This window comes from Sipha flava, unplaced genomic scaffold (genome assembly GCF_003268045.1).
Source record: "Sipha flava isolate LNK unplaced genomic scaffold, YSA_version1 45_pilon_pilon, whole genome shotgun sequence".
Classification (NCBI taxonomy): domain Eukaryota; kingdom Metazoa; phylum Arthropoda; class Insecta; order Hemiptera; family Aphididae; genus Sipha; species Sipha flava.
In genome coordinates, this window is record NW_020273227.1 from 817,093 (window position 1) to 829,209 (window position 12,117).

A 12,117-nucleotide genomic window follows, 5' to 3' on the forward strand; every position below is an offset into this window, starting at 1 on the left:
ATCACAAGAAACCATAACTGTTCGAATTCCAATGTTTCCATGTTGTGCCGTATGATGCGATTCCAACTCGGATATATTCGACAATGCTCTGATAACATAATTTACTAATAATACTAACGTATCGGAGAACTGATCGTATACGTTCAGACGAAGAAAACATGCCCGTTTCGGTATCCTCGTAAAGGACCTGTGTCCCGGTAGTAGTTGTGGTGGAACACACGTGCGGCGTTGACTGGTAACCGCGGTAACGGCCGTGACGACGACGGGGGCGCGTCGACCGTTTTCCCGCCCGGCATTCGGCCGTTGCCACCACGCATGCCACAAGTCAGTTGCCATCCCGCGATGGGCACGTTGCGCACCTGTCTTTGCATACTGATCTGGTTACACGGCGGACTCATCGACAGCATAGGTTAGTATAAAATAACATTTTATCTCTCGTAATGGTAGATTTATAATATTCAATTTACAATAAAAAAAAATAGAAAACCACAACACGTGTGCATCCCTCAATCCCGCAATTGGTTGGAATTTTTTGATAGGGCATCGGATACGAGCACGCGTCCAGACGCTTTGAAGTGAATAACAGTACAAAATGTTATTAACCTGTTTTTTTTTTTTTTTTTTATAAAGCTGGTTAAGCAAATTCATCACGCACAGTATGCATATATAGTTCACAGAAATCGTTCGGTGGGAGATGGGGAAATTAAAAAAGAAACAACTCGCGTTTACACACACCTAGAATATTCAATTTGTTTATGTGTATTTTTCTCGATTTCTGGTCTTCTATTTAAATACAGCGTTTAAAAAACGTACATTTACTGTCGGTAACTGTTTCTAACACGCTATAAACTAACGGTTATGGTATCTACCTACCTAATACCTGTTTTTATATGATCTGTGTGTGCGTGTGAGTGTATGATGTTTTATTTTTTATTTTATGTAGTCGAGGAAAAAAAATACTAGTAATCAAAGACTAAATTGAAATTGTATTGAAATGTGTAGTTTGTGCTAGGCGATGTATATGTAATGTATTGTATTAAAAACGCATTGTAAGACGACGGTGTATAAAAAGTTGACGTGGTAGCGCGGAGAGTAGACAGAGAGAGAGAGAAAGAGAGAAAAGAAAAGTGAAACGGGTTTTTACGCAAATGGGGCAAAATAGCAGAAACAGTACGTCAAAGGCGAACATCTCGACGTTACACGTCATGGGACCGCCTTTCAATTCTAAAAGTTAATACATATTATATGGAATAAGGAAGAAAGTGCCTTTTACAGGGTCACGCCAGGCCACCGAGGCGATATCCAATTCTATTTTTCGATCACAGGACTTAATAAGCAACTCGCGTTTACAGTTTGTATACATAAAAAAAAAAAATAAAATAAAATAAAATAAATTCAAATTTTACTTTAAAACATTTTCACATCAAACAAATAAAATATTTGACAGAACGTTCATGGTTTAAAGGGCAAATCAAATATTTTTTAATGTTATTTACTGTAATTTATCGTGAATAAACGTATTTATAGGTAAACACAAAAATTTTTGATTACTAAATCACTAAAGTTTAAGTGAAAGAGCATTTGAAAAATAAATAAATTATTACAGATTCAATTCGGACATTTTAGATTTTGCACATGATTCGAAATGAAACAATAAATCATATCTTTTAAAATATAATTATTTTTTAGTAAAAATATTGCTTAATATTGTAGTAAACTGCTAAAATCAATTATATTCATTCATTTGCAATAAATGAAAAAGGTTAAAAAGATACAACACTAAATTTATAATTATCATTTATAATTCAAATTGTTTAAATACAAAAAATTACCTACATTAAAATGGTAATTTATTTTTAATTTAAACATTTTAAGAAAAATCATTAATTGCATACCTCAATAAACCAATTTTAATAAAGAAATTATCAATAGTTGAGCATCGTGTATTATTATACTCTGTAGGTACTCGACTGTATTGTCGAGGCTAACATATAATTGAAATTGAAATTATTATATAATATATTTCAAACATATTGTATTATTGTAACTAATAATAAATGAAAATAAATATTTTAAATTACACTTTTCTTCAACCTGTTTAGAAGGTAATCAACGGGAAACTATTTTTGCAAACTCGTTCTTTTTAAAATTATAACGGTATATAGGCACTAATCATAATAACATCATTGACTTACCGAAAACTGTAGCCTTTTTTTCCGTAATATGGTTTAAATTATGTTAAAATAGTAAATAAAAGATGGATATGTAATTAAATAAGTATAATTTTTTATTGTTTTCTTTTTTTTCTTTTATCGTTACATACACACATTTATATTGGAAAAAAAAACTACTGAATTACAGTTATAAAATGTTTATTTTATGCTCGCTTTAGTTTTTCAGTATTTCTCGTAGAACTTTTTTTTTAACTTTCTTGTAGGTTTTTTTATTAGAAATAAACGCACCCATTTTTATTTGGTAAAATTGCTCTAAACTCTCTAACATCGAGCGTGTAAAGCACTTTAACCAGATATTAATTTATTAGAAATCTTATGTAATTGGTACTTTGAAGAGACTACTTCTCGAATTTCTCAATAGTTTAAAAACGTTTTCCAATAAAATAAAAAAAAAAAAAAAAACTATTTCTTTTATTTTTTTAAGAGAAAACTGTAACAAATGTTTAATTTTTGTACTGTGGATAATTATGAACAATTTTTTTCATACGATTAATTTATATTCTAAAGAAAATATTAAGATATTGCTCATTTGGTAAGTTTTTCTTGGTTATGGAAGTTGGTCACGTTTTAAAAACTTTTTGTACTTTCCCCCTTTTAACAAAGTATACTAATTAGTAAGGGTTTATAAAATATATAGGTAAAGGTATTGGAAACATTGTAAACTGTAACTCTTGCTTCATTCAATATACCGTAAGTGGTTTTTTAAATTCATAAATTTAAATATTTCTTGTGAAATAAGCAATACGATTATTTTATATACCGTTGATCAATATATATATAATAATATGAAATTGAGTATACAGTTGATTTACTTTATTGCACAACAATTATTTGTTTTACTTATCTAGTAAATATAACATATACCTTGACGTCATAATCGCTATAATTTAAGTAAGATTAGTTTTGCAAACAATTTTCTACATTAACTCATCACTTATCAATCTTAATGATGTTAACCTTTTAAATTATTTGAGAACAATGCATGTCTAATTAAGCAAAAACATAACAGAGGAGTATTTACACAATTTTTTCACGTATAGGTTGATAAAACGATTTATTTACAATTGTAAATAGGTAGTTAAATCAGATGTTTTATAAAAAATATTAGACTATATTCGTATATGCAATTAGTAAAGATAGTTTATTGTTTGCGTAATAAACTTTTTAAAATTAAAATTATACATACCATAGTATATTACTATAGTAGTGAAGTATGAAAACTATTTTCTAGTTCGAGTGTCGTTAAGTCAAGTTTCAATGTCAGAAGTGTCCAATTTCCACTGTTCATATTACTGATATAATACTTGTATAATAAATTCAAATCTAACACCGGCTATTTCTGTTTTTTATAAATAATACATTTTTTATTCATTGACTAAATTATTATTTTTTTTTAAACTCACATAAGCTATAAAAATTATGGGCACATAATGTTACACAAGTGATCGTAGCGTAATTTGTTTAGTCTGTTTGATTGTAATTTAACCAGTTTATTTGAAAAATTGTTATTCTGGATTAGACAAAACCTATACATCGAACAAACCACAACCATAATTTTTGTGCAAATATTATTTGGTGTGCTTGAAAGGCTCAATTAATTTGTTACGATGGATTGAAGGTATATATTTCAATGTAATAAATATAACTTCAGAATACTGTGTACAATATATGTTATTAATAATAATAATAACTTATTACGCATACCCGCTCATGCGATTAGTATTTATATTGTCCGTGATCCGCACAAGAACGATTTTAAATATTCCGATTTTACCAAAAGGATCACTCTCTCAAAGGGAGTCGAACGAAATTATACTAAATCATTCTAAAAAATATGTCTGCTGATCGTCTATTTCGACCTAACCGTGTGGTGTTTTGTAAATTCAAACGCCACTGCTCTGCAATCCATTGACGTTGCACTTTACTCGACACTACGAGTACGCGTGCATTTTTCCTTTGCGCTCGGGTTGAAACATAAATAATCAGCTCACTATCCGTCGACTTGTCCAATAACATTTCGATGGCACCACAAAAAATCCGTATACGTGATCATCGCTCTGTATAAGATTCTATCTGGTGGAGACTGTAGTACAGTAACATTTAGCATCCTGCTATATTGAATGTACGTGCCAGGGCCTAAAATATAAAATTGTTATATTTTGAATAAACTTTTGAGGACTGGGTGCCAATGTGAGCATATATGAAGATGATTAGCTATCTGAAAAGTGATTTTACGATGGTTGTATATTTTGTATATATGTTTAAAATAGTTTATATGATCCCAATACAAAATTCATTTTAAAAAGTTATAAGCATATCTTTTTTTTTTTTTTAGTTCCTTAAATATTATATATATTAGCTGAAGCCGTACACTTCGAAACTGTGTGTTACCTGTGATTATGTTAGCTGTATATTTTTATAAGTATATATAAATAACGGTTAAAATATACTACGTAGTAATCTTAAAACGAAATTCAATTTAGTTTATCATTATGTAATTTAATTCGTTTTATCAAGAAAAATCAGACAAATCAAGTATTTAATTGAATGATATTTATTGAAGTGCATTCGTATTCACAATATTTTTTGTTCATCCTTCTGGTACTTATGCAAATAAATCAGAAGGTTTTCCGACGCTTGAGCATGGCACTTACAGTTGTCCGTGTGAGAAGCATAGATTTTCCAACACACTTGTAGATATTGTCCTTATGATTTATGACGCTTTTATGATGGTCATTGCAAAGGTGAATTGCACCGGAAACTGCAAACATTTGAATTTGAAAATCATATAAAATATATCCTACATATTATGTAGGAATCATTGGGATCCGTGGAAACAGTAAATCTTTGCCTTTAAACTTTCCGTTTAAAATTGTTGCTCCGATAATGTTGTTCATCAACTTTTTCGCTGAAACTCTGATACCGTTACAAAGTCTTGGTGAATTTACATTTTGTAGAAAAATGATGGGCGTACCATATTTCAATGTTAGAACGTGTGATGGCAAGCCTGGCAAATCAAGTAAATTTAAGAATTCAGTTGGATATTTGACAAGTTCGTCTCGATTCAATACGCTATCGATGGACTGATACGTTGTCGTGTTCCCTGGAATTTCGTTTAGAATGGTGATATTGATTGTAACTAAACCATAGTTTTTGGTTTCCAATATAGCCCGTGCACTGAGCCACCGAAAATTTCTGTAATTTTGTGGTAGATTTGAGAAAAATTTGTCAATTAACTCGTTGAATTAAATAATAAAAAATAATAATTACAAGTTCAGGGATAATAATTTCCTTCGCACTAATTATTATTATTATTATTGAAGCTAATAGCAACCATCTATAAACAAAAATTTCCATCGTAAATCTCCAAATGTCTGTTTGAGCACATCCCGGGGTTGGGCCTATATTTTTTTTAACTTAGCCTATGTTCTGCTCATAGATCTAATATATCTCTGTACCAAATTTTGTCGCAATCGGTCCAGCCGTTTAGGAATGCATAAAGGACAAACTGACAAAAATGCATTCAAGTAGATCCAACCGTTTAGTCGCAGTAGACATAAATAACTTAGATACCGACTGCAGTGCTATTTGACGGGCTGATTTATGAACCTAAACCATCCAGGACATCACCCAAACGCATACGAAAAAATTCATTCAAATCGGTCCAGCCGTTTATGAGAAGTTCAGTGACATACACACGTACAGTAGATTATGTACAAGTATATAAAATAAGATACATACGAAATTTCTAACCAACGAAACATCGTTATAAAAATATAGCTATAACGTACTTCGGTGTAATATTTTTCAACTTAACGTTTCGATAAAATAGATTAATAAAATTGTTTTAAAACATCGCACGTTTCACTTTTGGTGAAACGGAAACGCACGAAAACTTTCGGCCCTGAACCCTGAACAACCGTTGGAGTTCGTTTCCGGGACAGAACGGCCGCGGTGCAAAACACAACAATGTCGCGGAATGACGGAGACTTGTTCCGGAGCGGATCCGTGCGCGTACACGGTAAAAGTGGCTGCGTCGCGACGGATGGGAGACAGAACGTTTTACCTGTTCGGCCGAACAATGACGAGACGTTGCTGCGCATAAGACGAGCGCGCATTGTGCGAGGGCCCCGTGTCTGCAGCGAGTACCTGTTCACCGTCGCGCTAAAACGTCGCGCCGCGAAAGGTACATCCCTTCCTCACCCCCCTCCCAATGAGCTTCGGATGACGACAAGCTTTTTGTTTTACGCGCGAGCTCGCACGTCAAATAATTATAACGACCGTCGAAAAGCCGAGACAATATTATCATTATTATTATTATTATTATTATTATTGTGGTTACCCGTTCGCACGTCAACGCTCATAATATTATATTGTGTACACGTGCATATTATATTCTATATTATAATCACCGCGATAATAAATAATAACGATAATAATACAATATATTACATAACGTTTCGTGTAATGTATACGTGCAAAAGTTGCGATTAATCGTATACGCGCGCGCACGTTTAACGCAAAACTTTGATTAAAGAGCAAAGGCTTGTTAGCGTTCTTCCGGCCGTGGCGGCTTCAGCGGCTTTCCTTATAGCAACTTTGCACTATTGGCGGCAGTTTCGCGCGCCATGAATTATTTATTTACCGTTTTATGGTCTATCTCCAATAACGGTGACGCAGATAGTTGCTATTGTTCCAACATTTTACACGCGCACGCACACGCATACACACATCAAAAATCAACCTCACTCCCTTTTCTCCCGTAGTTAAAGGATACCGTGAAATATTTTTAGCACGTCCATTGACTGTTTAAGTTTGCTACTCAGTATTCACTCATTACATATAATATTCATACACCAAGAGTTCCGATGCGGAGTTCGAACGCGGAGGTGACAAGGTTTCACGGGAGTCATGATGACGGTGCGAAGCCCATCAATTATTTCAAACAACATAACGCACGAACATTATGATGGTCTTCGGAAAGGACGTCGGTAATTAATAAGTTTTTCCCGGTTAATTACCAATGCTAAATAGACCGAGTGCATGGATTCAGAATGCACCCTCTTCGATATCGGTTTTTAAATAAATATTCCAATATTTCCAACACTCTTCTAATGGTTTTACACACCCAACCTGTACTAGACGCACGTTGCGAACGTGAATTTTACGAAAAAGACTTTCAGTCCGTAGTGGTTTTAGGACTCAATCATAACCAAACCTTGAAACATTATAATTGTTGTAGATGTATATAACAATGATGATCCCCTGTAACCTTTTTATTTATTAAACTTTTAAAGATATTTTTAGCTTGCTACATAAAGAACCAACTACAATTCCGGATAAATTAATCGGTCAAAATGGTCAAATTTAATTGTTGAATTATTTTATTTTTATATTGCATCCTTGGTTTTTAAATAAACCTGTACTAATCTAATGATGGAATCCTTAGTTGCCTTCTTTAAATCTGGCATTGTGCTTGACACATCATGAAAAAATATACCATATACTATTATTACTATTATATTACTATGACTATTTTACATTATATTCACTTGCACAATGTGTGTATTTTAGTTGTCAATATTATGTTTCTATCGAAAAGTGTTGACGACTTGTTTTTGAGGGGAGCTACAAACAGGAATAACAATATTTACAAACACAAAGTGTATATAATTTATATATTTATATATCCAGCAGATATTTCAGAAACATTCAGTATGTTTTGTTATAGTAATTTTATTTTACAAACATCTTTTCCGCGTGGTTAGAAAACAAATGAAACTTATACCGCTCCGTATACGTGTATATTGCATAATACGTATGTATCATTCGTTTATGTTATACTATTGAGTTATACGCATATCTAGTAGCTGTACACTGAACCGGTGCATACTATAATAAGTATACTCGCGTTCGAGATTATAATCAGTAGGTGATTTGCGTCCCACCAAAAAAGGTTCAAAAAAGGTCATTTGAACCAAATAGGTCATAGCCTATTTGCGTCCAAAAGTACCTTTTGAGACAACCAAGTTGCGTCCCAACACAAATAAGTCATAAAATAACTATTACAAGTAATTATCATATTTAAAGATTTTCAAAGCATTCAGTTTTATAAATACGGCTCGAAAATCGTTTGGCGACAACCGGACATTCTCATGGTACGTAATTAATTTTATCACACTAAAACTCTATAATAGCTGATAATATTTATTTATCGATAGTCGCAGATATTATACTATATACACAATTTACACATACATGATTATTGTAGCATATAATATTTATGGACGCATCTCGGTCATGACTATCACGTTATAGCAGGTAAGAAGAATATGGTTGAGTTGTGTCCCCAAGACGGGACGCAAGTTACCTGTTGAATTTACTACCTGAAAAATATACCTTTTTGGGGGACGCAAGTAGTATACAACGCGCTGAGCGAGGGAAAAGAGTTAACATTTATAAGTGGGTGGTTGTTATATCATAATAGTATAAAATTATATGTATTTTACATGGCAAACAATTTTAACCATCATGATGGTTTTATGCGAGTTCGTCATAATACTTATTTTAATTTATGACATAAAACCATCTTGTTTTAAAACACCATCGCTGAATAATGATTAGAACATCAGCCAAACATCTCCTGAGTCTCGTATGAGTTTATTATACACGCGTAAGATAATGTAAAGTGTAGTTGTACAGTATAATTTATACGAGGGTATACACGTGAGTATTTTACTTATAAATACTTAGTGCTACCATAGTAATAATATGTAATGAAAACATTATAATTTCAAGTTAATATCTTTGTACAAACTTTTATTTATTTCTTTTGTATAATATAATTTAACATACGTTTTGTACAAATATAACTTAAGGTTTTAATTATTAATACCTATTGTTAAAACTGTAATTCAATATTTAAAACATTGTCTAAGATCGCTATTCATGATGTAATTATTATACTGTTATTTTGAAGTATTTTAAACTTCAAGATATAAGGATTTTTAAAATTTTTGCGACACCACATGTTGTAAATAATATAGTTCAACATTTTACGGCAATTATTTATCATTCATTGTTTAATTGTGTAAATTGTAATTAATATTAACGCTTATAAAACAAAGCAGTGCATAATAATTTATAGTATTTTTATTTTTTTAATTTTTTTTATCACAAATTTAATGATTAATTTTAGTACCTAACCGATAATAAGCAGATCGAATTTCACTCATTCTTACCTGAACATTTGAAACATACATAATATACAAACATATAAACCATATTCATCAGATACCTCCATCCGTCCTGTTGAAGAATACAAGGTAACTTAACAGATATGGATCACGAAGTTATTCGTGTCTCTAATATTATTATAATCAGTATATTGAATTACAAAATGATCATTACTTTTATTTTGTGTCGATTTCAAATTTGCCGAAAGCAATAGTGATATTTTCAAATCAGATTAAAAAACAGTATGATTTTGTTAAAAGTTTGAGTTTTCGTAATAAACCACATACAATGTAATTTATATTATTATTGTTATCATAATGAATACATATAACATTTGGATGACTATACATAATTATGTAAGTATATGGACAAGATTCAATTATAAATTAGATTAGATTTTTTTACAAAACACAAAAACAAATTTTAATCACACCAACTACATTGTCAGTCCCAAATCTGAATAAATTAGGAAATAAATTTGTATAGTTATAAATTATATTCGTGTAGGATTCGCAAACAATTTGTAGAAATAATATCATTTTTTATTCATTTTTATATTCATATGATTTCACATACCTACATATTTTACATATTTATAAATTAATAATTAGTAAGAAAATATAATATGCCTATGACATATAATATACATGAAGCAGGAAAAGAAGAAAAAATATTATAGTTACTTAATTTTATTATAAATAATAATACTATTCAGCTGTGGATTGGCTAAACATTTCGGCCCGGGAAATTACCATATGACCGGTCCACCATCCAATAATAATAATTTTCTATAAAAGTCTCCTTTATTCATGGATTATTAAATGCTCGTAAAACTGTTTACATTAGGTTTTTATCAAAATCTTACAATTAAGTACAATTTACTTAAATACATTAGTTTTATAAAATAATTTTTAATCCAAGTAGATCGGTTCAGTGTTATAATACGACTACCGGCCCACCAGGAACTTTCTCGGTATCCCGGTGGGCCAATCCGCTGCTGATACTATTTTAAATTAATATAAACGAAAATATAAAAATTTAAATAATAATCATATAATGTTATAAAATATATTCAACTAATTGTTTATATTAAAATCACATTAGAGCTTCAAATAGAACTTAATAAATTGAAGAACTTTTGTATCTGGAATTAAACTACGGTAAACTTGATACGTTTCCTAGAATTCAAATTATTGAAATTTAGCATCGACGAAAAACTCGGACTTCCTTTTAGCTTCTTCGAACTACTGCTATTATAAATGCATTACTCACCATCATCGAAGGCAATTTTTTTTTTTTTTTTATTATCATTTTATATTTATTTATCGGCAAAAAATAAGAGAAAGGAAAACATATAAACATAAAGAGAAAGACAGAGAGAGATTCAAGGATAGACTGAGTTAAGAAAAAAAAAATGAGGAAAAAATACGTACGGGAAAAATATGGTCTAAAAATTGATTAGGTTACCTATACCTAATTCGATTCCTGGGATATAAATTAATTTAGTATAACGTCAAATATAATAATTCTCGTAGCATACTACGCACCGTACAACATTTACTTCCCGAGTGTTCACCTTGTCATTTATTCCGTTTCCTTTCGAGAACACTAATGAAAGTTTAATAATACTAATAATAATAATAATAATACTAGAAAAAACGATCAATCGCGCGCTAAATCTACCGGCCACAGCTAATGTGTCCTCCGTGACAGAACTAGTCAACCGCGAATGTGTTTTATGCGTCAAAAAGACTCCGTACACTCGGCGAATGTTTTATTAAATTAAATCCATCCGGGCAAAGAAAAAGCTCCGCCGCGACTGAGGCTGTGTTAGGTAAAATGCCAAACACGTAACAGATTCGACGTTTTTATGTTCGGCGTTCTATCGCGCATTTTCTTCCTACCTTGTATTTTTAAAACACGCCGTCTTATACTTCGGTCAGACCTTGTCCTCCCCTGTCCACCCTCTTGACCGCAATGGTTTTGCCCTCTTCCGCTATCACCATCCCTCTCGCTCAAGTATTTAAGCACGAACATGACGACCGACTTAGACGAGCAAGGGCTCTAAAAACACGCAAGTCTATACAGAAACATCTACTTTATATATTTCTCGTAAATACCTATATGCGAGCGCGCAGCGTGTGTGTGTGTATGTGTGTGTGTGTGCTTTTATATTATTCAATATTTATACGTAAAGCGTTTTGTTATTAAATATTTATACGGTATAGAATAAAAAAAATAAAAAAAAAAAAAATCCGATTTGTGATCGATTCGACTTTATTCTGTCTGTACTATAAGTAGCGCCAAATCGCTAGAGTAGACAATCCGTTATTATAACCAATGACCATGCACGTCCAATTCTCGTGTTTCGGGCAAGACCCTGTTATTGCAGTTTATTGCGTGCACGCGCGCGGAACGGGATTTTATATTCAGTCGTTCGTACATTTGCGTCCAGGACGATCGGAAAAGCGACCCGTTGACAGCAGTACGTAGAACAATTGAATATCTGTACTGTCGTATGTTTAATTATATACTGTGCGTTTTGATCAATTGATTTTTGAAAATGCAAAACTAACCATCGCGGAATTTTCATAGACGACATTGGAACTAAAAACGTGTAGTAAAGTTATATGATTAAAACTATCAA

General features: G+C 31.8%; 1 protein-coding gene across 1 annotated transcript in view; it reads left to right on the forward strand.

The window, feature by feature from the left end:
• The first annotated feature begins 324 nt into the window (after positions 1 to 324).
• Positions 325 to 12,117, forward strand: part of LOC112689623 (lachesin-like) — a 69,365-nt gene continuing 57,572 nt past the window's right edge. The window contains exon 1 of the mRNA XM_025563419.1: positions 325 to 409. The gene's annotated coding sequence lies outside the window, so the exon portion shown is untranslated. The remainder of the gene's footprint in view (positions 410 to 12,117) is intronic.